We start from the raw sequence: 14554 nt of genomic DNA on the forward strand, positions 1-14554 counted from the left end.
ACCAGATATCAGATAATCAGCATCCAAAGTAGCCCAAAATGATCCGAAACACACCCGAGTGCCCCCGGGACCCCGTCTAAATACACAAACAAGTCATATAACCTAACACGGACTTGCTCGAGATCTCAAATCATATCAAACAATGCCAAAACGACGAATCACACCATGAATCGAACTATGAACTTCCAAATCTTCCAACTTCGAAAACTTGTGCCCAAACCTATCAAATAAACCCGGAACGATGCCAAATTTCATAGACAAGTACAAAATGACATAACGAAGCTGCTCCAACTCTCGGAATCGCATTCTGACTCCGATATCACAAAAGTCAACCATGGGTCAAACTTCTCCATTTTCTAAACTTCAACTTTTCCAACTTTCGCCGAAACGCCTCAAATTATCCTACGGACCTCCAAATCCGAATCCGGACGCAAGACTAAGTCCAAAATCACCATACGAAGTTGTTGAGATCACCCAAAACCCATTCCAGGGCCGTTTACTCAAAAGTCCAATTTCGGTCAAATTTTCACCGTTTAAACTTCCAAAACTAGATTCTTTCTTCCAATTTGACTCTGAATCATCTGTTATCTGAATTCAACCATGCACACAAGTCGATACTCATATTATGAAGTTGTTCCAGACCTTACGCTGCCGAACAGAGATTATTTTCTCAAAACAACCGGTCGGGTCGTTACAGTAGCCCCTTATGTACTCACATACCACATCCTCTTCTTTGGATACACTTGCATTACTATCTGTATCAGCATACTTGTCAAAGATTTCAGCAATTCTTGTCTTGAATATACTATCAACAGTTGTATACTTTAAGGTGGCGGTTTGGTTGTACTTGCCCTTCTTTCTCAAGTAGTAAAATATGACATCAATATGCTATATATAAAATTAAATACATAGCGTCAGTTTATTGAATGAAATCAAGGAAAACAAATTTCATTGAAGAAACTTTATATATACAGGTATTGTATGTTGAAGAAAATTAAATGATTATAGAAGGCAGTACTGCCTGAAACCAATTGAATATAGTGTGTACAGTTAGATACATACTGTTGAATAGATTTGAGTATTTAATATTGCATACAGTTAAATACATACTAATAACTATAAATTTGCTTTGTATCAGTCATTCATTAAAAAACTAATGAAGAATACATATAGCTTTTAACTAATTGCTAGATAAAACAGTGAAACAAATAGAAATCTGAATACATTTAGATACATTGAATATACATAACTCGTTGAACTAAACAACAACAATAGATAAAACTCTTCAAGGAACAGTGAATACAATATTTGACTGTATTTCTATTAATATAGAATACATCTATCTACATCCCAGGAACAGTGAATACAGTATTTAACTGTATTTCTGTTAATATAGAATACATCTATCTACATACCAGTAGTAAAATATAAATACAATGAATTTAGCATTTGTATGTCACTAACAAAATTGTGAAATATACAATTAGACAAACCAAACAGAGAAAAAAGAATTAAACTGAATTTAGAAGGGTTATATCTTACATTGTCATTCCATAGTTTACCGTCAAATGAGAGAAGGTAAAACCAATTTTTTGAAATGACTTGATCAACTCCAAAATCCAACGTTATAGGCAGTGTTGACTTGTTTTCTAGTAATGGTCTTCCATATCATTTCTACAAGGAATTGGAAAAAATATTATATCAACTTTCTAATTGATAAAACAATATTATACATATCGGAAAAAAACTTACTTTTGATCATGTTTAGCAAGAAGACCATCACGAACTCATTTATCGTGTTCCTAAATGACTAATGCAGGATGTGACCCCGATAATCAATCATCTTCAAAGGGTATTTTTTGTCATATATGGGAGTCAACTTTACCGAAGTGCCTATAGTTCATTAAAATCATTAATAGAGACATTTAATTATAGATGTCATGGGAAAACAGATTATAGTTTCATTATACATATTTTTTATATAATAATTTACTAACCGGCGGAGACGAAATTTGTCTCGTAAGGCGAAATATACCATCGACTTGGACGCCGATTCCTATGAGAGGGTATAGGAGTTGAATCAATATTTTTGGTGCATGATGTATCACAATTCTAGTTTCTGGAATTTGACTTGGAAGAAACTCATCCGCCAACTCAAATTGTGATACGTGTACTTCTCTGGATACACCCTCGTCAGATATAGGTGGTATGATACACGGCACCTCAGATGTAGTATTCCCCTCCATTATTACTTCACCACAAACAAGATTAACCTCTATAGATGCAGTTAACGTGTCTCCGGTTGAAATAGCATGTGGGTGTTGATAGGCATGAATGTCGGTGTTCAGCTTCCTTTGCATGGCCTAATAACACAACCAATAGATTATATTAATATAGCATATTTTTTTCAAACATGTATTCTATTAATGTATGCATCTGTATATGAGTGTATTATGAACCGTATTTTGATGCATACATGGTACAATTAAAGAATAGTGAAGGCTATGATAGAAAATGTATTTATAAAAGCCTAAAAACATATGTAAAACTGAATTCACATGTATATAATCGTATTCTGTAATATGTATGCTACCGTATACATGAGTAAACTGAAGGATAGTAAAAATTATTTTAAAATCTGTATTTAGATAATCCCTGATACATATGTATAACTGAATTAATATGTATAGACTTGTATTTTGTAATATATATGATTAAACTGAATAATAGTAAAAACTAAATTACAATATATATTCTGAATATAGTTATATAAACATATACTAAAGAGGTTAAAAATGTTAACATCTGAATTCTCCCCAACAGCTATGTCACTCTGTGTTTGGCATTTGGGATTATCTGGCAAGTTGGCATCAAATGACATTTGAATACCATCATCATGTCTCCCGGTATATTTCTTTCTCTGGTATACGCTTTCTGAATTCTGATTGGCTTTAACCTGGTCAGAAAGCTTTTTGAAATTTTTATTGATCAATGTTCATAGAGAAGTGAACTCGCCCATCACCTAATTAATACACAAATAATTAGAGAGGTGTTAGAAAATTATATGAAATTTAATACATAAACGGTAAAGTTTATAATGTTTTACCAATACCCACATAATCCTTCAATGAATTTAGATCCTTCCTCAAAGAAGACAAATCATCTGATTTAGAATATGCTAGCTTCTTAACATGCATTACAGTTTCTTTGATTTCAGATATGCCAGCAGGAGTCTTGGATTGAGGTATTGCCAACACATGTGAAATTGGACTCTCTGCAGTTAAGGGATCTATAAGTTGTTGTTTGTGCTTTTTGTGAGACGGTGATGAAGATGGACCAACACTTGCATCATGTTTCTTCTTAGGCTGAAGAGGCAGCGTAGGACTAAAGTCATCTGAATCATCTTCATTGTTGTCTGAATGAGTAGGACCATTCTCTACATCAACGCCTTCTGGAGGAATCTGAATAATAGCAAGCTCTATATCGCTTGGTTGAATGTCACTGTAAACAATATGAAAATAGAAATACACTAAAAATGAACGACCTTTGTTGAATGATTACAAAATTATGCTCATTGAATTACATATGTATCTGTAAACTGTTTTCTGTATTCCTATGTATTCCAGTCAATTTGGAAAACAGATAAATAAGTTGTATGATGTATACAATTGTATTTAATATTTAATTCTAACACTGTATTATGTATTATACAGTATGTGACCTAATTTTGGAACACGGACATTGATGTATGATGCATTGAACTATATTTCAATGAAAATTTCAACAATGAATTCACTAACAGAAATATATTCTTTAAAAAAAAATCAACCACTTACGAATAGTAAATTACCATGTTTTCCTGGTTATTGAACATGTCGTTCATTAAAAAAAACATAAGTTGTCCGGTTGACAGTGGATTTCCAATTGAGTATTCTGGGTATCCAGCTATCAACTTGCCGTGCAATTTTGGGGTCAACCTTTGAACAGCACTCGTAAAACCATACTTGCATAGCGAGATGCATCCCCCCTATCCTATAGTACTTCTTCTGAGAATCCATCTTCTTGCTAATATATTTAACAAGGTATTTGAATGCATCCTTACCTTATGGATAATCAGAATATCTCCCACTCTCGACCAAGTCAAAATATTTTCTTAGGATGGTAAAAGCGTTTTTCTTGGAGGAAAATATGAAAGTGTGTAATAAATACAATAGAGCTATTTGATGGCATCCCCATCGTTGTCATGACCCCAATTCTTGTCATCAAAGCATTTCAACACTTCTTTCTTCTTGACATTCTTTGCACCGCCAAAGTATGTATCAACAATCCTGTTAGGCACCTTTGTGTTAAACTGAAAATCTTCAGGGTCACCAACACAATTGAGACCAGTGACAAGCGCAAACTCCCTGATTGAAAAGGATAATGTTGGACCATTGACGTATATTGAAAATGAATCATCATGACTTCCTTCCATCTGCAAAACCATGAAGCACTTGAACAATTGATGTTGGACCTCACAACGCTTCATATCAAGGAAACTTCCAAAATAAGTAGTACCAAATATTTTGTACTGTTCTGGAGTAAGTTTTTCTTTGAGCTCGGATACTATGTCTGTGTTAGTGTAGGAACTGATATGCGGTGATAAAATAGGCAGGTATTTCAGAAATAGTTTTATTTCCTGCATATAACAAAAATTACAAAAAATTTCATAAATCTTTTGCGATACATAACTCATTCATGTTTTGCAAACATAATGTATTGGTAATTACCACAAAAAAATGAGAGTTATGGCAATGAATGTTGATGTAAATACATTAGAATACAGTTGGCTTGAGAATACACATGAAAATACTTAGTTGAAATACTTAACTAAAACTAGAACAAATAGTGTATTTAAAAAAGTTGTGGAATAAACTTTTGAATACATCTAAATATAATATGCAACAGGCAATGTAATAAATACAAAATAGTGAATGAACTTTTGAATACATATAAATACATCTACATAAAATATGCAAAAAGTCATTGAAAAAGGTACAATTCAGTGAAGGCACTGTTGAATACTTATGAATACATCAACATACATGTATATAATATCAACATAAAAGAAGAGAAAGCAATGTATCCACCACTGCACACATATAAATACAATAAATACAATAAGAGAAACCCATTGGAGAAGGTAATATTCAGTGTATGAGGACTCAAATACATATAGATACATCAACAATTACCTTTTCGTCCCGTGTATCCGAGCTAGTTCTTGCATCGACCTCCTTTCCCTTAACACCAGAAGGATTATCCATAGGTTTTCTTCTCTTTTTTGCATCGGGAAGTGTTTATTCTTTCGAATATTTCTCAATTTGGACTTCTTTCGATGTGTCATTGCGTATTTTTGTTCTCCTCTCTGCAATTGTATTTGCTTCTGAACCTGCAAATTTTAATTCCTGTAACGACCTGACCGGTCGTTTTGAGCTCTAGCGCGTCGTTCAGCTGTTTGAGACCCTGAGTAGATTCACTTCAGGTATTATGACTTGTACGCATGGTCAGAATTGAATTCCGGGAAGTTCGGAGTTGATTTGGAGAGAGAATTCTCATTTCGAAAGCTTTAAGTTGGATTTTTGAGTAAACAACCTTCGAATCAGGATTCGAAGGTTCCAGCAGGTTCGTATGATGATTTTGGACTTGGGTGTATGTCCGGATCGGGTTTTGGAAGACCCGGGAACGTTTCGGCACCTATTGTGGAAGTTAGTATTTTTGGAAGAATTTCATAAGTTTGGGGTTGAAGTGCATTTCAGAGTTATCGATGTCCGTTTGGGATTCCGAGTATGGGAATAGCTCCGTATGGTGATTCTGGTGTTGAGAGCACGATCGGAAGTGAATTCAGAGGTCCGTGGGTCATTTTGGGGTCATTTGTCTAAAGTTGGAATTTGAAGGTTTTTGAGAAGTTTGACCGAAAGTGGACTTTTTGATATCGGGGTCGGATTTCGATTCCGCAAGTTAGAGTAGGTCCGTAATGTCGAATATGACTTGTGTGCAAAATTTGAGGTCAATTGGACGTGATTTGATAGGTTTAAACATCGAAAGTAGAAGTTTTAAAATTTAAAGTTCATTAAGCTTGAATTGGAGTGCGATTCATGGTTTTAGCATTGTTTGACATGATTTGAGGCTTCAAGCAGGTCCGTGTTATGTTATGGGACTGAGTTGTGTGATTGGACGGGGTCCCAGGGGCTTCGGGTGTGTTTCGGGTTGTATTGCGCTCTTATTTGATGTTTCAACGTTGTTTCTTTAGGGATAAAGGCTACCACATTAAGCAAATGAACTCCAAATTCAGTTTTTATTGAACCATTAGATTCGTATCATAATTACGGAGCCATAGCAAATGGAATTATCGAATTTGGACATCGTATAAGGAAGTTATGCTCATTTTTGTGTCGGGAAAAACTGTTGCTTCTGGTATGGTCGCAATTGCGAACATATCCATCGCAATTGCGATGCCTAATTCGCAATTGCAAAATTTTTGTCGCAAATGCGACCTTTTCCAGCCCTTCCTTGTTCGCAATTGTGAAGGCTTTCTTCGCTTTTGCGAGGGTTCGCAATTGCGAACCCTGGATCGCAAATGCGACATCTGCAGCTTGTTTTCAGCTGTGTAACTCGGGTTTTTGCTTCATTTTATCGTATTTTGAACCCTAGGTCCGAGATTGGGCAATTTTAAGAGAGGATTTTCGTATCAAATCATTGGGTAAGTGCCTCTAACCAATTTTCAATTATATTTTGTGATTATACCTTAGATTTAACATCAAAATTCATGAGAATCTAAAGGAAAATTTGGGTTTTAAAGAAAAACCTAGAAATTGAGATTTTTGGATTTTGACCACGATTTTGGGCATGGAATTGAGAATAAATTATGTATTTGAGTTCATGAGGTCATGGGTAAACTTTATCTTCGAAAAATTTCGGAATCCGAGCACGTGGGCCCGAGGGCAATTTTGTCAACTTTTCGATCGGGGTTAAGAATTGTTATAAATTGGACTATAATGAGTAATTGAACACATATAAATGGGTTTACATAATTATTGGCTAGTTTTGGAGCATTTTTGCATCGCATTGAGTGTTCGAAAGGGCGTGGAATGCCGGTTATGGAACTTCGGAGCGAGGTGAGTCTCCCTTCTTCTAACCTTATAAGAGGGAATTGTCCCCATAGGCGAATTAATTGGATATGTGCTGCTATTTGAGGGGGCTACGTACACACGAGGTGACGAGAGTCCGTGCGTAGCTACTATTATGCTTATGTCCGGGTAGTCTAGGACCCAAAAGCATGCTTTACTTGTAATACTTGTAACCTTATTGTTAGTTTAAATTTCTTAAATTATATCGAAGTGGCAAATGACTTTCTAAAAGGGTTAAACTTCATTTTCTTGACTAGTAAAGAGAAATTTACACCTCCTTGAATAATTTTTTCCTTGATGAAGTCTTGATTGACTGTTTAACTATGTGTTTCTATATGTACATGCGTCGTATGTATGATTCGCGAGCAGGGGCGATTGTTTATTTATATTTGACCGCATCGCATGTATGATTCGCGAGCGGGGTAATAGATGCATCTATGGTTCGCGCCGTTCGACGCTCTGGCAGTGCACAATTTAAATATTGTTGGATCGGATCGTACGACCTCGGCATAATTTGCGCATGCTTGTAATATTTCCTTGAGAATTATAAATATTGATATTCGTTCTCCCTGTCCTGAGATAAATGTATAAATAATGAAAAGGAATTTGAAAATTTCCTATGAAAGAAAGAATTGTTTATTTGCTTATTCTATTGAGTTGCAACCATGTTTATAAAATCTTTGATTTATTATATTATTGGCGTATCATTATTGGACCACTAGTAAGTGTCGAAGTCGACCTCTCGTCTCTACTTCTTCGAGATTAGACGGGATACTTACTGAGTACACGTTATTTTCGTACTAGCATTTTTGTTGCACAGGCACATGTATCTCGAGTGGCCTAATGGGCGTAGCAGCATGGATGATACGGAGACTAGGTGAGTTGCATTCCTCGAGGCGACCCACAGCCAGTATAGTCTCTTTCAGTGTATTGTACTTACTTTCTGTCCAATTTGTAATTCGGACAGTTATTGTACTTTATTTAATTTCTTAGTGATAGCTCATGCACTTGTGACATGGGATTATTTAATATTGAGTTTGTTAAAGTTATCAATATCTATTCAGTGAAATTCATTACTTATTGTTTTATGTATAAGGGAAACGATTTCAAAAAATATTAAAACAAAAAATTACTTGTAAATTGGTGTTGGCTTTCTTGACAATGGTGTCCGGCGCCGTCACGACCCTTAGTGAATTTTGGATCGTGACAACATGGTATCAGAGCACTAGGTTCCCTTAGGTCTCACGAGTCATGAGCGAGTCTAGTAGAGTCTTGTGGATCAGTACGGAGACGTCTGTACTTATCTTCGAGAGGCTACAGGGTTGTTAGGAGCACTTCCCTTCTTGATTCCTTATCGTGCGGTTTGATTCCTTTGAGGCTTATGTTTTTACTTCTTTCCTACTCAATCTATGCGATGCAAAGCGCTTATTATAATCGAGAATTGAGGAATTTTAATGGTACTGCAGATGTGGTGCGTGATGTTTCCTCCTGCGAGTTGACTGAGCAGCGAAGGATGAGGAAGGGCATGTGGGAAGTGTCTTGTGGTGATTAAACTCCTAGAAGGCCAAGTATAGGAAACGGGAGTCGAGTAGTTGCTTAAAGGAGTGAGTTTGACCAAAGTGGGAGAGTGGCAGAATAGCATATGGTTTCAGTAGCAGGGTAACTACACACCTTGAGGAAAAGTCAAAGTGATTTGGGAATTTTAATGGATGGTAATTAGGTCCACGGGCTTAATTTGAAATATTGGCTATTATACGGCGGGAGATTGGATGCAACAGAAAGGGGGGGTTGCTTGATACGAAGAAGGATGCAATATAACTTTGAATTGGATGATATTGTCGCACATTTGGTTGATGTCCATAAGAAGTGAACGGACTAGTACAGTTGGTGAATGAGCATGGGCTCGGGTGGGTTATTGATGTCGTAGTGATTGTACCTCGTGCAACAACGTTGGAAGATGTCGGCATGTAATTTCCACAGGTGGGTTATCTCCTGTGAGCAGATTAGCGGTCGCGTGGTTGGCGAAGCTTCTGCGAAGAATCTTACTGGCTATCTAGCAAGAAGTCAAATATGTGAATGTTGCGAGAGATTCAAAGTGTTCATGAAATGCTAACGGAAGGATTTCGAGGAATTTGGCGGTTGGTTGTGCAAGGTTATGTCAACGAGAGATAAAGATCTTGTTGGGTTCCAGATTTGTGTAATAGTAGCTCCAAGCTATGTGGGAGAGTCCCACCGCTTACGATTGGGTTGCATGATTAACTACTTGTGAGGCTTCTGGCTATCGGCAGTTAAGGGAAAAGAATATAAGTGGTAATTTGAGCAAATGGTTCGAGAGATGTGTGCCCTAAATGGCCTTATCAATTATGTTCAGGCTTGGGGAAGGTTTAGGATTTACGCTTTGTGTAGATGCGGGTGCTTCATTGAGAGGGTGTTCATGTGCTAGAAGAGTCTTGGAGTTGATTATATTCAGGACCAAGTCAGAGTGGGTGACTATTAATAACGGTCCTAGTGGATTCAAAGGTTAAGGCATGGCGCCTAAGGATTTCGAGTCCATAAGTATGGTTAAGAATTGACTTTGCAGTGGATTATGAAAAGAGGCCCGGAAGGTTCTATGATATCTTCGGCTTGTAGCATAGCTTTTGGAGGAATGAAAGGGAATGACTTCAGATTCGGAAAGGGATTTTTAGAATAGGTATATCAAATGAAGATGCGAATATGCGCCACAAGGAGGGTATGAGACGCTTTGTGGGATTTGAGACAGCATAGTCTCGTGATACAAGGCCACTCGGGAGGAGTGCAGATTGAGTTTGTTATGTGTTGAATGGAGTTATTATTGTTTCTGAGGCGATAAAGGATAAATTAGAAGAAGTTAGATTGGTTAGCCATGGTTGAATTAGCATATTGGTGGCAGTGGTCAGTTCCTCCAGCGTGATTGAGTTATGCCGGTGATTTGTGACGATACGTGCAAGGCTTGACGGCCGCCGCAATTAATTTTATTCGAAAGTATTCTAGTGTTATGACCCTGTTATGTGTAGACAGATCCCGGAAGGGCTATGGTGGCTTAGACCACTACTTAGAGATTTACATATTCTACAGTTATGAGAAGTTACTCGCGTGTTTCTATGGTTCTCTTGGAATGAGTTAAGTAAGAAGCTTCTATGTAATGAGGTATTTACCCTAATAGTAGTTCCGGAGTTATGATAAAAATCTTGTGCTATCGCATATTGGCATGTTGGGTGCAGTGAGTGGTATGGGATTTGAAAGTGAGGATCAAGGTTACGGTTCGGTGTTGACAAAGATGTCACGAGCTCAGATGAGCAGGAATGGGGTTTGAATGTTTAGAGTAAGCTGGCATTGTCTTCGACGTCACCTGAGATCGGTGTTTTGTGAAAAGGGCTTTGCATCCTGGTTAAGGATTCTTGATCGCTTCTCAGCGTTAGTGCAGCCGGTGGTATGGATGTGCAGACATGTTATCTGTTACGGAAGGTCGTGGGAGCGTGCCCCATAGGAAGGTTGTATAAGTGTGGCATGTAGTCACTTGATTGATTGGAGAATTAAACCAAGTATGAAGATTGTGGTGATATTGTTAATTTCAGAATTTATGCCTGGAGGGCACTTGTTTTATTGGGTTGTATACTGTGGAGGATTACTCTGGTTATGACGGTTGTTCTTGTGTGTTATGGGAAAAAGGGGTTATTATGGAACCAAGAAAGATTTTTGGCCTAGTTCGGTACGATCAGAATTGGCTTAAGGTCTCTGAATGGATTTAAATATGAATGTGGGCTCTATATCAGGCTGGAGGTGTTCATTTCAGCATAGCTCCTTGTGGAGGAGCATTCGGGCGTTGGATGCTATTTCGTCGTCGGCTATCTCATGTAATGCTATATTGTGCCGTGTGAGTTGTGAAACGGCTTGATAATTTTCTTATGTTTTGAGGTTCCGCGTAGTGATGGTGTTATGTGAGTAGGATGGCTCTTGAGTTTCTGATCATATATCGCACCTCCGTTGTGCTTGAGTTTTGTAGCTTATGGCGCTATATGTCTCCCCAGGGATGGTATTATGCACTTAACATGATTGTGACCGATATTCGGTATTTTGTAGTAACGAGCAATTTTAGCTCGGTGTGCATCTCCTTATGTGAGTTGTATGTTGGTTGGATCGGGTTGCACGCCGCAACAATGTGATATTGAGTTCAGTCCCCTATATTCTAATTTTTGTGTGTTTTGCTTCCCATTTTCTGAGGAAGGTTCATATTAGTTGCATGAGTTGAGTAGTCCCTTCCATGGTTCATTTCTTTTATGTATCAGGTTCAAGTTTGTGGCCTATTGGCACATTTTGGCATCATATGAGACTTTTGGTCAGATCTGGGGTGACTTATTGCCTGAGCAGTTCGTATTGGGTGAGACAAGATTATTGGATCTAGAATCAGTGCAATCGGATTATATGAAGCATATTAAAGGGCAAATACTATTATTTGGTTCAGAAGGATGTAATGATTCTTCTCAGGAGCATAGACTCAATGAGTTGTCGACTCAGCAGTTGGTTATGAGTTTCCACGCATCTCTTCCGTCATGGCGGTATTGCAAAAGTTGGAACAAGACTTATATATATCATGAGGTGCATTGTGAGCATCAGATTCGGGGAATGTCGGGTATTATGATCAGAGAATGTTATTATGGTCCTGTGAATGACGTGGTGCATAGTGTGAATTAAGCAAAGGTATGCAATCTTGTATCGGCGCATCGTGTGGTGATTTTATACGGTGTTTATATGTTGAAAGCAGGCCTGGCCGAGAATTTCAGATGTTGAAACTGGGCTCTAAGGCTTATTTGCCTAAATGAAAGAGGTTATCTTTAGATTTGATAGAGCTAATGTGCAAAACTGAGTTGAGGTAGCACGGGCAGGTGCACGAGGTGTTAAGCAGTGATTTCAGACTGCTTCAGTGCAGTTCTCAGCACGTTCGAGGACGAACGTATGTTTAAGTGGGAGAGAATGTAACGACCCGACCGGTCGTTTTGAGCTCTAGCGCGTTGTTCAGCGGTTTGAGGCCCTAAGTAGCTTCACTTCAGGTATTATGACTTGTACCCATAGTCGGAATTGAATTCCGGAATGTTCGGAGTTGATTTGGAGAGAGAATTCTCATTTTGGAAGCTTTAAGTTGAAAGAATTGACTAAGATTGGATTTTTGAGTAAACGACCTTCGAATCATGATTCGAAGGTTCTAGCAGGTTCTTATGATAATTTTGGACTTGGGTGTATGTCCGGATCGGGTTTTGGAAGACCCGGGAACGTTTCGGCACCTATTGTGGAAGTTAGCATTTTGGAAGAATTTCATAAGTTTGGGGTTGAAGTGCATTTCAGAGTTATCGATATCCGTTTGGGATTCCGAATCTGGGAATAGCTCTGTATGGTGATTCTGGTGTTGGGAGCACGATCGGATGTGAATTCAGAGGTCCGTAGGTCATTTTGGGGTCATTTGGCTAAAGTTGGAATTTGAAGGTTTTTGAGAAGTTTGATCGGAAGTGGACTTTTTGATATCAGGGTCGGAATCCGATTCCGGAAGTTGGAGTAGGTCCGTAATTTCGAATATGACTTGTGTGCAAAATTTGAGGTCAATCGGACGTGATTTGATAGGTTTAAACATCGAAAGTAGAAGTTTTAAAATTTAAAGTTCATTAAGCTTGAATTGGAGTGCAATTCATGGTTTTAGCATTGTTTGACGTGATTTGAGGCTTCAAGCAGGTCCGTGTTATGTTATGGGACTGAGTTGTGTGATTGGACGGGGTCTCAGGGTTGTATTGCGCTCTTATTTGATGTTTCAACGTCGTTTCTTTAGGGATAAAGGGTACCATATTAAGCAAATGAACTCCAAATTCAGTTTTTATTGAACTAGTAGATCCGTATCGTAATTACGGAGCCATAGCAGAAAAGAATCATCGAATTTGGATATCGTATGAGGAAGTTATGCTCATTTTTGTGTCAGAAAACTGCTGCTTCTGGTATGGTCGCAATTGCGAACATATCCATCTCAATTGCGATGCCCAATTCGCAATTGCGAACTTTTTGTCGCAAATGCGACCTTTTCCAGCCCTTCCTTGTTCGCAATTGCAAAGGCTTTCTTCGCTTTTGCGAGGGTTCGCAATTGCGAACCCTGGATCGCATATGCGACATCTGCAGCTTGTTTTCAGCTGTGTAACTCGGGTTTTTGCTTCATTTTATCGTATTTTGAACCCTAGGTCCGAGAGTGGGCAATTTTAAGAGAGGATTTTCGTATCAAATCATTGGGTAAGTGCCTCTAACCAATTTTCAATTATGTTTTGTGATTATACCTTAGATTTAACATCAAAATTCATGAGAATCTAAAGGAAAATTTGGGGTTTAAAGAAAAACCTAAAAATTTAGATTTTGGATTTCGACCACGATTTTGGGCATGGAATTGAGAATAAATTATGTATTTGAGTTCGTGAGGTCATGGGCAAACTTTATCTTCGAAAATTTCGAAATCCGGGCACGTGGGCCCGAGGGCAATTTTGTCAACTTTTCGATAGGGGTTAGGAATTGTTATAAATTGGACTATAATGAGTAATTGAACACATATTAATGGGTTTACATAATTTTTGGCTAGTTTTGGAGCATTTTTGCATCGCATTGAGTCTTCGAAAGGACGTGGAATGCCGGTTATGGAACTTCGGAGCGAGGTGAGTCTCCCTTCTAACCTTATAAGAGGGAATTGTCCCCATAGGCGAATTAATTGGACATGTGCTGCTATTTGTGGGGGCTACGCACGCACGAGGTGACGAGAGTCCGTGCGTAGCTACTATTATGCTTATGTCCGGGTAGTCTAGGACCCAAAAACATGCTTTACTTGTAATACTTGTAACCTTATTGTTAGTTTAAATTGCTTAAATTATATCGAAGTGGCAAATGACTTTCTAAAAGGGTTAAACTTCATTTTCTTGACTTGCAAAAGAGAAATTTACACCTCCTTGAATAATTTTTTCCCTGATGAAGTCTTGATTGACTATTTAACTGTGTGTTTCTATGTGTACCTGCGTCGCATGTATGATTCGCGAGCAGGGCGATTGTTTATTTATATTTGACAGCGTCGCATGTATGATTCGCGAGCGGGGTAATAGATGCATCTATGGTTCCCGCCATTCGACGCTCTGGCAGTGCACAATTTAAATATTGTTGGATCGGGCCGTACGACCTCGGCATGATTTGCGCATGCTTGTAATATTTCCTTGAGATTTATAAATGTTGATATTCGTTCTCCCTGGCCTGAGATAAATGTATAACTAATGAAAAGGAATTTGGAAATTTCCTATGAAAGAAAGAATTATTTATTTGCTTATTCTATTGAGTTGCAACCATGTTTATAAAAT

Source organism: Nicotiana attenuata, chromosome 10 (genome assembly GCF_001879085.1).
Source record: "Nicotiana attenuata strain UT chromosome 10, NIATTr2, whole genome shotgun sequence".
Lineage (NCBI taxonomy): Eukaryota > Viridiplantae > Streptophyta > Magnoliopsida > Solanales > Solanaceae > Nicotiana > Nicotiana attenuata.